This window comes from Hyperolius riggenbachi, chromosome 1, assembly GCF_040937935.1.
Source record: "Hyperolius riggenbachi isolate aHypRig1 chromosome 1, aHypRig1.pri, whole genome shotgun sequence".
Lineage (NCBI taxonomy): Eukaryota > Metazoa > Chordata > Amphibia > Anura > Hyperoliidae > Hyperolius > Hyperolius riggenbachi.
This window is the reverse complement of record NC_090646.1, coordinates 349,530,392-349,544,699: the sequence shown is the minus strand read 5'-3', so window position 1 is coordinate 349,544,699 and position 14,308 is coordinate 349,530,392. Positions and strand designations below refer to the sequence as shown.

General features: G+C 42.2%; 1 protein-coding gene across 1 annotated transcript in view; it reads right to left on the bottom strand.

Annotated features, from left to right (window-relative positions):
* Nucleotides 1-14,308, bottom strand: part of CELF5 (CUGBP Elav-like family member 5) — a 203,937-nt gene that overhangs the window by 135,283 nt on the left and 54,346 nt on the right. The gene's annotated exons all lie outside the window — the stretch shown is intronic.

Here is a 14,308-nt window from a genome sequence, read left to right as displayed (position 1 = left end):
GAGTGGGAGAGAGACAGAGAGAGATAGAGAGAGGTTGTGTATGTGAGCCCATGCATGTGCTGTACGTGTATGTGTGTGTGTGTGTGTGTGTGTGTGCGTGCGTGTGTGTGTATATATGTATCTACGGGCGTGCACCCATGCATGTTCTGTGCTTCTCTGTGTGTGTGCATATATACAGGCATTCTATGAGAGATCTGAGTAGAATAGGGATTTCCCTTACATCCATAAGCCAGCTGTGAACCTAAAAGGAGGGGAGGGGTGATAAAAGGGAGGGATTTGAACGAAGGCAACGAAAAACTGAAAGACACAAATATAGTGGAATGGCGAGTGACAAAAAAAATAGGCTAAGCTGATAGATACGGACACAAACACAGAAGTATGGATAGGAAAGGCAGTATAGAAAAAAAACAACGTACAAAAAACAGGCACTGGAAGCTAAGAAAGACAAGAAAGAGAAGTAGAATAGATCAGGAACATGATATGGGGTCACAGTAAGAGTAACAACAGATATGGGGTCACAGTAACAGTAGAGATTAAGCGAAAACAGTGAAAAAGACAGCTACAGTTGCAGAGAAAAAATGAGGATCACGAAGCATGACCATAAAGGGTAAATATGTCAGGGGCAGGGAGAACAATATTACCATTAATCTTAAGAGGCAGGATAAACCATGTGTACCCATTGCTACCCTCCTCTCTGCCATGTTACACAACTGCAAATATACTCATCTCTCATCCCTCTGCTACCACAGCAGTTGTAGAATATGAGGGAGGGATGGAGACAGAGTTAAAACAGAAAAAGAGAGAAAGAGAGAGACACTGTGGAGAATTGGAGATTACAATAAGGGGATATGGGAATGAATGTGGAGCTCTGAGACACAGAAGCAAAGGGCTCAGAAAGAGAGGAAGAATGTATTTACTTCACAGCTTAAAGAGGAACTGTAGTAAAAATAATGTAATGAATAGAATTGCTTTTTTTTCAATATTACATGTTAAATTATTTAGCCAGCATTTGCCTATAGTAAAATCTTTCCTTTTCCTGATTTATCCCAAGTGGTGACATCTATACTGGCAGGTGATCTCTGCAGAATGTTTGTATACTCAAGAGTTCCAAAGCCAGTACAAATATATACCTGGTCTCCCAGAATGCTCTGGGAAGAGAAATACGCATGTCGACACATCCCTAGGCTAAATATCACTGCGGGGGAGGTTACACAATAGACATCAATATATTGCTATAGGAATTATTTCTGATTCTGAAACCAGAATAATTAACATACAAGTATCCTGAATAATTTGCTGCATTCTACCATATGTTGTTACGGTGCCTCTTATGGTGGACGGGTTATTTGTGTCAGGGCCTGTGTGTGCTAAGCTGCTAGACAAGTTACAGTATATGTCTGACCAGCATGCAGACAAGCTGATCAGACAACAGCCAAGCAGCTTATACTGATGAAAATCATACAAAATGAAAATCATGTGTGTGTGTGTGTGTGTGTGTGTGTGTGTGTGTGTGTGTGTGTGTGTGTAGTGTGTTTAGTGTCTGTGTGTGTGTGTGTGTGTGTGTGTGTGTGTGTAGTGTGTGTGTGTGTGTGTGTGTGTGTGTGTGTGTGTAGTGTGTGTAGTGTGTGTGTGTAGTGTGTGTGTGTGTGTGTGTGTGTGTGTGTGTGTGTAGTGTGTGTGTGTGTGTGTGTGTGTGTGTGTGTGTGTGTGTAGTGTGTGTGTGTGTGTGTGTGTGTGTGTGTAGTGTGTGTAGTGTGTGTGTGTGTGTGTGTGTGTGTGTGTAGTGTGTGTGTGTGTGTGTGTGTGTGTGTGTAGTGTGTGTGTGTGTGTGTAGTGTGTGTAGTGTGTGTGTAGTGTGTGTGTGTGTGTGTGTGTGTGTGTGTGTGTGTAGTGTGTGTAGTGTGTGTGTGTGTGTGTGTGTGTGTGTGTGTGTAGTGTGTGTAGTGTGTGTGTGTGTGTGTGTGTGTGTGTGTGTGTGTGTGTGTGTGTGTGTGTGTGTGTGTGTGTAGTGTGTGTGTGTGTGTGTGTGTGTGTGTGTGTGTGTGTGTTTGTGTAGCTTTAGGCCAATTTATAAAAGCAGTAGCAAAGAAAACTGGTACTTTACCTATAGCAACCAGTCAGATTTCAGTCGTCAAGTAAAACAGCAATGACAATTTTGTTACTCTGGGGAACTGTTCCAATTTTGTTCCCATTTTTTTGCACCTGACTTGATAAATCAGTAATCTAGAGCTGAAGTGTACTGACATTTCACTCAGGCATAAATAAGTATAACCAGAAGGTATAGCTTTATTCAGAAATACTTTATTTTAGGTGAAGTGGTGGAAACATTCTTATATGAATTCTGTTTGTTACAGGGAACAATGTCATTAGATAGGTATGCTGATCAAGACTGCCGACCAATCCTACCTAATAATGCCCCAGGTATCTGCCTCCATGGGCTGCATCTGTGTCAGCTCGAGTACGCATGCGCCAGGCCGCGGTCCTTGCCACGCGTGCGGGTGAACGCTGCATATTACATTCTAGCATCCTTTTTTGAAACGGGCCTAATTGTCTAGTATAGGAATAAACGCAAAGTGGATGTGATCAAAGATTTGATACAAATAAATATTAACGTCTTGAAAATCTACCTAAAAATGGTGATAGGTCAGTTTACATCATGTGACAAGCTGATCTTCTAATGTAGACAAGAAAAATACAAAAGAAAAGGATCTGCTATCAATCAAGAAAGGGTGTTGCTCCATTACAAACCAAAAGTGTCAGAATGTTCTCATTCACAATCAGTGCTCTAGGCTTATCCTCCAGCAACTGATGCTGATAAAGAATTTGATCCGTTGTGTGATGATCTGCAGCATCCTCTGAATATAGCACCCAAGAAAGATATTACATCAATTATAGGTGATTGTAATGCTAAAGTGGGCAGAGAGGGAAAAAAGTGAAACAACAGGCAAGTCTGGCCTCAGAGAACAAAATGAACCAGGTTGGAGACTGGTAGAATTCTGCCAAGAGAATTCACCGGTGGTAGCAAAAAGCCTTTCTGAACAACAAAAGAGAAGACACTGCCTGATGCTCAATACCAAAACTGGATCAATAATACACTGTGGAGGCAGAGATAGACAAACGCTCTACAAACTGCAAAAACAAGACCTGGAGCCATCTGAGTCTCAGATCATCAGCTTCTCATTGTAAAAACTAGAATCAAATTAAAAGAAAACAGGAAAAGTCATCAGACCAATTAGATATGAGCTTAATGATCTCCCATATGAATACTCAGTAGAAATGAAGAATAGATTTAAAGGAATAGATCTTTTAGAATTAGCATTTAAAGGTGCCCATGCGATTTTTAGCAAACAATCTTATTTTCACCAAAGGTGTCCACTAATAATACAGTCTTGGATGTACAATCTTACCACTTCTGTGTAATATGTGAGACTACCTAAAGTATCCGTTCAAAGTATATTCACTCGGTTTACCTCTCTACAAGACATATTTGCCAAAATTGTATAATCGAGATTGTATCATTAGTGGGCACTTTAAGATCATTCAGATCGAAATAAAAGATTGTATTCAATCGATCCACACCATTAAAGAATCCACCTTGAGATCTAAAACACTTATGTTAATTCTTTAAGGAAACGATTGATAATGTGATCACTAAGGATTGATAGTCCACCAGGTTTTCAGTTTTCATATAATACGATGTAAATAATCTGATAAACGTGCGCCTTCACTAAAAATTGAATTGTAAATGGATACTTTAAGAGCTATGGGACAATATTCAAAAGGCAGAGAAGGTTAGGAAAATAATGGCCCTTATTCAATTTGCTTTTTCTCCTAAGTTTTCTCGCAGGAGATACTTTTTCTGTTGAAAATAACTTTCAGGCACTCTGCAATTGAAAAAGTACCAAAGAGCAGGCAAAATGTACAGTGAAAATTATGTTGAAATTTGTCTTGCTTGCTGCTGGCTTAAAAGGCGTTGGCCCATATGCAATTAACTTTGTCACCTGCATTTTCATCTAACAGGTAATTTCATATTTTTTTTAAAATAACCTTACAGCACTTTTCAATTGTAAATGTACCAAAAAGTAGATGAAAAGGTATTATCAAATTTGTTCTGAGTATTGTACTGCTTGTTGGTGGCTTAAAAGGCATTTTATGGATAAGGTGTAAACATTTCACCTAGGAGAGAAACATTCCTTGCATATGGGCCATTTTATTGATAAGATGTGAAATATCAAATTGGATCAGGCCAACTTCTGTCTGCTGTGGCTTTCAACGTTGCTGAGGAAAGGAAGAAACTGAGGCCTATGTGCAATTCATTTTTTTCACCTGAGTTTTCTCCTAGGTGATATTTTTAAATTTGTCAATAAAATGCATTTTAAGCCATCAGAAAGCAAGAAAATGCTCAAAATAAATTTGATAGTACTTTTTCATTTATTTTTTGGTACTTTTTTAGTTGAAAAGTGCTGGAAAGTTATTTTAATTTGAAGATGAAAAATGATCTCCTAGGAGAAAAGTCAGGTGAAAAAGTGAATTGCATATGGCCCTGAAAGTCTATGAAGACAGGGACGAATGGAGTGATCCAGAAAACTGGATGAAGCAACAAGGAGATATACAAGTAGATATACTTAAATGAGTAGTAAAACTAGGAAGAAGCCAGTAGAAGGGGACAGATGATTGATCTATTTAAGGGGATTGGAAAGATCAAAGGAACCTTTGATGCAAAATGGGAATGGCAAAAGACAAAAAAAAGGATGGGAGCTAAAAGAGGCAGAAGATGTTAAGGCGAGGAGGAAGAAATATTTTCAGAATATTTATATAAAAACCTAGACTTCACTGGCAGTTATGTTTATTATGGAACAAGAAACACAGATCCATAAAAAATACTCTTTAGTCTTGTTAGCAACAAGGGAGCAGGAAGTGCTGGAATGCCGGTTGAACTGTTAGGTGGGGAATACTGTATACAACATGGGTGGAGGCTGCCCTGCTGATGCTCTGACTTTTTCTATTCACTTGTGTGGACATGGTTATTTTCTTGACTCATCATTAAAGCACACCTGAAGTGGGAGGGATATGGAGGCTAACATTTATTTCCTTTTAAAGAGACACTGAAGCAGAAAAAAATATGACATAATGATTTGTAGGTGTAGTACAGCTAAGAAATAAAACATTAGGAGCAGAGACATAAGTCTAATATTGCTTCCAGTACAGGAAGAGTTAAGAAACTCCAGTTGTTCTATGCAAAAGAGCCATTGAGCTCCATGACTTTCAAAGTTGCTGAGAGCTAAGTCTTCTGAAGCTTATTATCTCAAGTGTCTGGCATTGTATTGTTTTTGTTTCTGCAGAGGGCAGTTCAAAAGTGCATTAGCCTGCTCTGTAAAATCATTTAGAATGCTAAGTAGTGTGTAAACTGCAAATATTAGAGAATGATGCAATATAATAAAAAAACTATATAACTGAAAATAAAAATATGAGAATATTTCCTCTGCTACTTATGTTCTAGTAGTTATCCATACTACAAAACCAATTCATTATATCATAATTTTTTTTTCCGCTTCAGTGTCTCTTTAAACAATGCAAATTATCTGTCCTGTTAATCAACTGCCTCCAATACATTTAGACCCAGAACAAACATGTTTCTGATGAAAATCTGACAAGATTAGTCACATGCTTCTTTCAGGTGTGTGACTCAGACACTACCAATGCCAGAATGATTAGCAGGGCTGCCAGGCAACTGGCATTATTTACAAGGAAATTAATATGGCAGCCTCCATACCGTTCTCACTTTATGTTCCTTTTAACCTCACATGCTAGCAAAGTATTGCTCAAAATCCAGAAACTATCAGCCCAGAAGTACCAGACATACATGCTGGGCTCGATTCACAAAGCGGTGCTAACCCAGTTAGAGACTTTAGGCGTGATAACCATTGCACCACACTGGTGAAAAGCCAGTTTATGCGTGAAAAGTTTAGGCATGATAAGTTTAGGCATGCTAAGTTTAGATAAGTTTAGATCGCGCGCAAAGTCCCGCACGCAAAGCAGCGCCATTAAACTTTATGTGAAGTGTACCAGACTTTGCTAGCGCAAAACTTTTGATCAGCTGTGCACTGCGGTGCTAACTAGTGTTGGGCGAACAGTGTTCGCCACTGTTCGGGTTCTGCAGAACATCACCCTGTTCGGGTGATGTTCGAGTTCGGCCTTTTTAGTTCGGGTTCGCCCGAACAGCTCAATGCCCAGCCGAACAGGCCGAACAGGGCCCCTGTTCGGCTGAACAGGGCCCTGTTCGGCCGAATACTGCCCCCCTATGGGGTCGCAGGCATAAGGGGGGAGCATGCCCCGGTCGCGGGGGGGGGGGGGGGGTCGGAAATTCCCCCCACCTCCTCCGCTAGCGCTCCCCCCTCTGCCCGCTTCCCCATACAAAAATTTTCCGTAAAGTTCAATAGTACCTTCAGTGGCTGGCTGGCACTGTGGTGTGAGTGAGTAGGAGGAGTCCGAGTAGGACGCGTTGAGGCCGGGCAGCGGGCGGTTCAGCGGTAGTACCCTTGTGGTACTTCCGCCCTTTCTCTGACCTCACGTCCTCTACGTGATGACGCATACGAGGGTACGCGTGACGCGTACCCTCGTATGCAGAGGACGTGAGGTCAGAGAAAGGGCGGAAGTACCACAAGGGTACTACCGCTGAACCGCCCGCTGCCCGGCCTCAACGCGTCCTACTTGGACTCCTCCTACTCACTCACACCACAGTGCCAGCCAGCCACTGAAGGTACTATTGAACTTTACGCAAAATTTTTGTATGGGGAAGCGGGCAGAGGGGGGAGCGCTAGCGGAGGGGGTGGGGGGAATTTCCGACCCCCCCCCCCGCGCCCGGGGCATGCTCCCCCCTTATGCCTGCGACCCCATAGGGCCCCCAAAAGCGGGATGTTCGGGGGAGTTCGGGGTTCGGGCCGAACATGCCGAACATCTGGCCCATGTTCGGCGAACGGACCCGAACCCGAACATCCAGGTGTTCGCCCAACACTAGTGCTAACCCAGTTGGCGCTTAAACTTATCACGCCTAACTTATCACACCTAAACTTATCATGCCTAAACTTATCACACCTAAACTTATCACACCTAAACTTATCACACCTAAACTTATCATGCCTAAACTGCGTTTAGACATGATAAAGGGCTTTTCACCAGCGTGCTAACGGTTAGCACCACTTTGTTAATCAGGCCTGCTGGATTTAAAAATGGTAGAGGCTCCAGAGATAAAAAAAAAAAAATGCTGTATAGAAGATACAGAATAATGTGTACTTCTGCTTTATTGACCACTTTAAAGCCTTTAACTGTCTGAAAAATAACAAACTATGGTTAATGCTTAGAGAAATGGGGATACCAGGTCAGCTCCTTTCTGACCTTGGAAATCTTTATGCAAGCCAACAAGCAACAGTTGCAGCTAAGTATGGAGCTATTGACTGGTTTTTGGTTGGAAAAAAAAGTTATTAAATATCTTCAACTTATTTAATTTATAGTGAACCCATATTGCAAAATGTTGGTTAAAATCAATTAAATGTTGGGTAAAAATTTGTCAGGTGAATATTCAGATCCTACACCTCTTACAGCTGAAAGAAAAAGTTGAAGAGACCGTTGGTGAGGGTTAAAGAGGAAAGTGCAAAAACTGGCTTGCTGCTCAATATAAAGATTGTGCTAATTACTCTATTTCAACCTTTGCAAGATCTGTAGATAGGGAAGGAGTAGAAATATATCTCCATTCCCTAGGCTCCCTTCACCAGATAGTGACTGACACAAAATTAAAAGCTGTGAAGCCATGTGCTGGACTGGATACTAATCAGTCAACACCATTTTATCAAAACAGATCAGGAAAGGAAAGTGCTTTCATCAGTACTGTGCAAACCACTTTGTAATTACATCTGATTAAAATTCACCTGGACGTTTACATTTCAGTCTGTAGCCAGCTATGACTTTCCATGCCAGGGAGATGACTCAAAATATTCTTACTTGCAAACATGACATTACACCTTTTGGTAAATGGAGCACTTTATTTACCCACAGTCACATAAGTTCATCTGAAGACACTCCCAGTTATGGTTCTATATTCACATGCTCAATCAGAAAACCAGTGTCACACAATGGTTTGGTTTGTCTTGCATGTCTATCTCCTTCGGACAAAGTAGCACATGTAGGGATGAGCGTAATGACCTAATTACGAATTTCCGAAATTTCGCGAAATTACTACAATTACGATTTTAGCAGTAATCGAAATTTCGTAATTTTCGCAAATTACGCAAATTTTCGTAATTACGATTACGAAATTTAGTATTTTAAAGTTTGCAAAGGTTTCTATCCCTCTAGATGCCTAAAATGAATAACCCTCCTCCTCCTCCTCCTCCTCCTCCTCCTCCTCCTCCTCCTCCTCCTCCTCCTCCTCCTCCTCCTCTCTCTCTCTCTCTCTCTCTCTCTCTCTCTCTCTCTCTCTCTCTCTCTCTCTCTCTCTCTCTCCAGAGATTTGTAGTATTTCAAAACCATACTCACATTCATGACATGTCCAGGGATCAAACCCAGGCCAACCACATGGAAGACAGCTATGCTCACCACCATACCACCAAACACACACTAAATAGACTGCTAACCTAAATCTTACTTGTAGACAGTCATATGAGACACATGCTGGGTGCAGGGCTTTGTGATTGGACCATGCGATAGAGTGAGGTGCAAAAATGAAATCATGCCTAGCAGAGGATGGTTTCACAGTGCTAAATGCTAGGCTGGCTGTGGTGCAATTGGTTAGTGTGTCTGGCTGGTAACAGCAAGGTTACAGGTTCAATTCCATCCAGGCATGTCTTTTCCTTTTGCGTTCAACAGTTGTCCAAACAGAGCCAACAGAGCCCCAGATAGCCATGTAGAGTTAGGTCACAGCTAGCCTGGCTGTGGTGCAATTGGTTAGTGTGTCTGGCTGGTAACAGCAAGGTTACAGGTTCGATTCCATCCAGGCATTACTTTTCCTTTTGCGTTCAACAGTTGTCCAAACAGAGCCAACAGAGCCCCAGATAGCCATGTAGAGTTAGGTCACAGCTAGCCTGGCTGTGGTGCAATTGGTTAGTGTGTCTGGCTGGTAACAGCAAGGTTACAGGTTCGATTCCATCCAGGCATGTCTTTTCCTTTTGCGTTCAACAGTTGTCCAAACAGAGCCAACAGAGCCCCAGATAGCCATGTAGAGTTAGGTCACAGCTAGCCTGGCTGTGGTGCAATTGGTTAGTGTGTCTGGCTGGTAACAGCAAGGTTACAGGTTTGATTCCATCCAGGCATGTCTTTTCCTTTTGCGTGCGCGCGCTGCGCCATTGAACCCCATGGGGTATTTTGCGTGCGTAAAACTTTACGCATGCAAAACTTTGTGCTCGGTGTTTGGACAACTGTTGAACTCAAAAGGAAAAGACATGCCTGGATGGAATCGAACCTGTAACCTTGCTGTTACCAGCCAGACACACTAACCAATTGCACCACAGCCAGGCTAGCTGTGACCTAACTCTACATGGCTATCTGGGGCTCTGTTGGCTCTGTTTGGACAACTGTTGAACGCAAAAGGAAAAGACATGCCTGGATGGAATCGAACCTGTAACCTTGCTGTTTCCAGCCAGACGCACTAACCAATTGCACCACAGCCAGCCTAGCATTTAGCATTGTGAAACCATCCTCTGCTAGGCATGATTTCATTTTTGCACCTCACTCTATCGCATGGTCCATGGTCCAATCACAAAGCCCTGCACCCAGCATGTGTCTCATATGACTGTCTACAAGTAAGATTTAGGTTAGCAGTCTATTTAGTGTGTGTTTGGTGGTATGGTGGTGAGCATAGCTGTCTTCCATGTGGTTGGCCTGGGTTTGATCCCTGGACATGTCATGAATGTGAGTATGGTTTTGAAATACTACAGATCTCTGGAGAGAGAGAGAGAGAGAGAGAGAGAGGAGGAGGAGGAGGAGGAGGAGGAGGAGGAGGAGGAAGGACTGACTGTGCTATTCATTTTAGGCATCTAGAGGGATAGAAACCCTTACAAACCTGAAAAAGTAAAATTTCGGTTGGAGACACGAAATTCGTCATTACGGGAGTGAAATTTCGATTACGAAAGTGTAAATTACGATTTGAAAATTAATTACGAAATTACGAATTTGGGTCGTAATGTTAAATTTCGCATTCGTAATAAAAGCAGTTCGAAATTTCGAAAATTTCGGCTCATCTCTAAGCACATGCTGAAATAGACAGCACATTTTCCTTTGATGCTATGATCTTTCCTGTGGTAACTTACAGTTGTACGTTCTGAACCATGAATAATTTGTAGAAAAACAAATCTTTTGAATGAAGGTGTTGGAAAAAATTTTACTGAAAGCTATGGACTGCAAGAAGACATCTTCAGCTGATACTCAAAGAAAAAATACCTAATAGCAGTGAATCTCAAGCTTTTCCAGGATACAACACTTAGCAATTGTTTTCAAGTCATCACCTCGGCGTGGCCGTAAATGGATGCACTGGTGTTAAGGCTTTCTCATGTACATTCCCCCCCACACCCATAATAGTGTTCTTCTTGGTATACTGATCCCTACAGTACTGCCTTCCTTACTCTGCAGTGCACTCTGTAGTGCTTCCTTCATTGTAGTACCCCCCCATGATGTCATTGTCTACACCCACAACTAATCACTTATGTAGCAATATCCACAGCACAATATAAGGTATGCTGTGGCCAAGTGACTGCATGTGTCTGCCTGGACAAAGAGCCTGAACAACAAATCAATGACACTATTTCTCTAAGGCTGGAGAGATACCATATATACTTGCATATAAGCCGACCCGTGTATAAGCTGAGTTACCCATTTTTTCCTCAGAAACCAGGAAAAAGTGATTGACTCACATGTATAAGCCCCCTTTCCAGTATAGCCCTTTCCACAGTAGCCAGATGTGCCCCCAGTACAAGTCATCCGCTCTCCCAGATGACAGATGTGCCCCAAGGATGATACAGCTGTGTCTCAAGACACCACTAGATGGCATCATAGATATGAGACACAGTGATTGCCACACAGGAAGAATCACTGATCACTGCACCGCTGACAGGTTGCTGGCATGCTCAGCTCCACAAGCCAGGGGACACACACTCTGCACACCATGTTGCAGGGGATAGGGGGAACGGACACAGCAGGGAGCCAGATGGCAAAAGCAGGATCACTAGTGCACGATCCTTACACTCCTCTGCCAGTAACAGAACTTGCTTTGTCATTCATTCTGCTCTACCTCATCGCATATAAGTCGAGAGGGGTAACTTTTCAGTACATTTTTTGTGCTGAAAAATGAGGCTTATACGTGAGTATATAAGGTAATCTGTGGTCAGCCATAAGCATACACATTGTTTAAAACTGTCTTTTTTAAACTGTGTCTTGAAGCAGAGAAACTTGTGAACAGATCTTTGCTTTTCCACTCTACAGCACCGCACATTCAATCAGGTTTCGACAGAAATCTGTTTTCACATTGATCAGAATGCCACTGCAGCTAGCACAGTACTGCTCAATTAGTAAAAAACTATACAGCCGTAGACCATGTGCCACGGGCCGCTGCACTCCTGACATACTCTATTTACATACACATGCACACAGCAATCAATATTTATTTGCTATGGATCTCTTACCTTACATCACAACACATTCAGTATTCATACTGTTACCACTATGTTTGTATCAATGCATCAATCAGCTGTGTAATACTACCCACGAGGATCAGTCTATTTCTGTAGCGCTTAATTTACATAATAATGGACTCAACCTGTCAATGTTCAAATAATCCAAAAATAAAACTGGTCAATACTACCTTATAACACTTTTTGTTAAGATGGCTATATTATATCTATGCATTAAACGATTCCTGTACAATTGATTTCCATCCTAAATGAATCCTTTCGATCAATTGGAAGATTGGCTAGATTGGCAGCAGGTGTGGAGCATGTTGCTAGCAGCATTCAATTTCAGGCCAACCCATGCAGCAGTGGAGCTACTCTCACATGCCCACCGTCACTTCCTCCCATGTCTTCTCTCCACCGCCAGGTCTTCTTCCTGTCTCTTCACTCCCAGGGAGCTATGGATCATGTATCAAACACTAGAGGACAAATTCTAGAAGCCTTTAGTGTACAGGTATGGTACATGCCACAGTGCTCCTAATTTTTGGCCTCTGGTGTTTAGTCATGTGATACACAGCTCCCCGATAAGGCAGAGTAGAAAAGAAGAAAAGACATGGGAGGAAGCGCTGGCATCTGACAGGTGAGAAAAGCTGCGAAGCCCCTATCATAGCTGTGCCTTGTGGGGGGATTCGATCAGATCAGATAATGATCCGAGAGGAATCTACCTGATGGGCACATCGACCAGTGTATGGCCAGCTGTTCTTTTGATCTTTTATCACATCTAAATTCTAATGAATTACAAAAAAATACCATGGTGTATTGCCAGTTTTACTCAATCACCCCTTCTGACTCCTAACCTGTCCTTCAATCCATACATTCTCCCCTCCAGCAAACACTAAAAATGTTTGCCCGACAACTATTTTCCAATCCTCACTGTCTACCTGCCCTTTCCTTTCACACTCTCTAACCTAACCTCCTTTCTGTGTCCTTCTGACTTCATCCTTGCTGGTGCCTGTTCTCATGTACTGTACATACTCACGTAACATGCCGCTAGGTCACAGAGAGCAGGCCTTCATGAAAAGGTAATGTATGAAAGACACAGACTGAAGGAGGAGCACAACCCACCAGTCAGGTGAGTGTGCTTTGCTGCCACTAGTACTCTGCAGTCAAGCATCTAAACTGCATGCTTGTTCAGGGTCTATGGCTAAAAGTATTAGGGGTCGCGGCAGCCAGGCAATTTGTATAATTTAAAATGAAATAAAAAATATAGCAGCCTCCATATATAGCAGCCTCCACATCCCTCTGACTTCAAATGTCAGCTTGCAAGAGACATGCCTTCCATCTCTTACATGTAGTGTTGTCTGCCCATTAAAATTGTTGCATGCTGACAAGAGAGTACAGTGGATGAGCCAGGTCAGGTCAACACAAACCAAATCCTCTCCTCTTTCTTCCAGGCACCAAGTAGCCATTTGCAGTGAGCTATGGACAAGTACAAATGCACCGCTACTTCACAGTGATCCCAACAAACACTGTCAGGACTAGAGGGTCAAAGCTGTTTTTAAGCTACTCATTTAACACAGGTGTGCAAAATAAGTAACAACTGTTCCTATTCTATGCAGCTGATCACTCATACAGGAAGAGGGAAATATCTATACAATCTGTACTGCAACACACGCAGAGTATCGATTTCAGGCATGAACCAAATTGGACTTGTGTTATAATCAGTCTTGGAAATTCATAAAAGGCTGCAAGTTAAAATGAAAAGGTAATTTTAAACAACTTCATGTCATGGGCTAAAGGGTATAAATGTGCACACACTTGTGGTGTGCATGTAGGCGCACTTCCGCAAAACAGACGTTTATATAAACGGGTATAAATGTGCACGCACCATAGTACGCAGGCAGGCCCACTTCAGCAAAATAGACGTTTATATAAACGGGTATAACTGCGCATGCATGCAGGAGCATTTCCTCAAAATAGGAGTTTATATAAATGGGTATGAATGCGCACACACCCGTGGCACGCATGCAGGCGCACTTCCACAAAATAGACGTTTATATAAATGGGTATAAATGCGCACACACCCGTGGCACGCATGCAGGCGCACTTGCACAAAATAGACGTTTATATAAATGGGTATAAATGCACACACACCCGTAGCACGCATGCAGGCGCACTTCCACAAAATAGACGTTTATATAAATGGGTATAAATTTGCACAAACCCAGGGCAGGCATGCAAGTGCACTTAAGCAAACTAGACGTTTATATAAACGGGTATAAATGCACACGCAACCATGGCACATAAGCAAGCGCACTTCAGCAAAATAGACGTTTATATAAACGTCCTGTTTGCACTAAAGGTGCACAAATAGGACATTTATTCACATCCATTATGCAGGAAGTGGTTAATTACAGAGAAATGCAAACAGATTTGTGCAGCAATGATATATGTCGTAGTAAATGGTTAGCAAGAGTGGAAGTTCACTTTAGCAGGTAGACCGTTCCCTTCTTCCTGGGAAGTGCAGAAAAGATTACAAATGCTGTAGGGTTAAATGCCATAATTCTAGGAAGGAATAATAAAATGCAGAGATGTGCCATGACAATGACTGTCTTCAGTACATGGGCTAGCGCTACAGTGACAGCTTTAATACT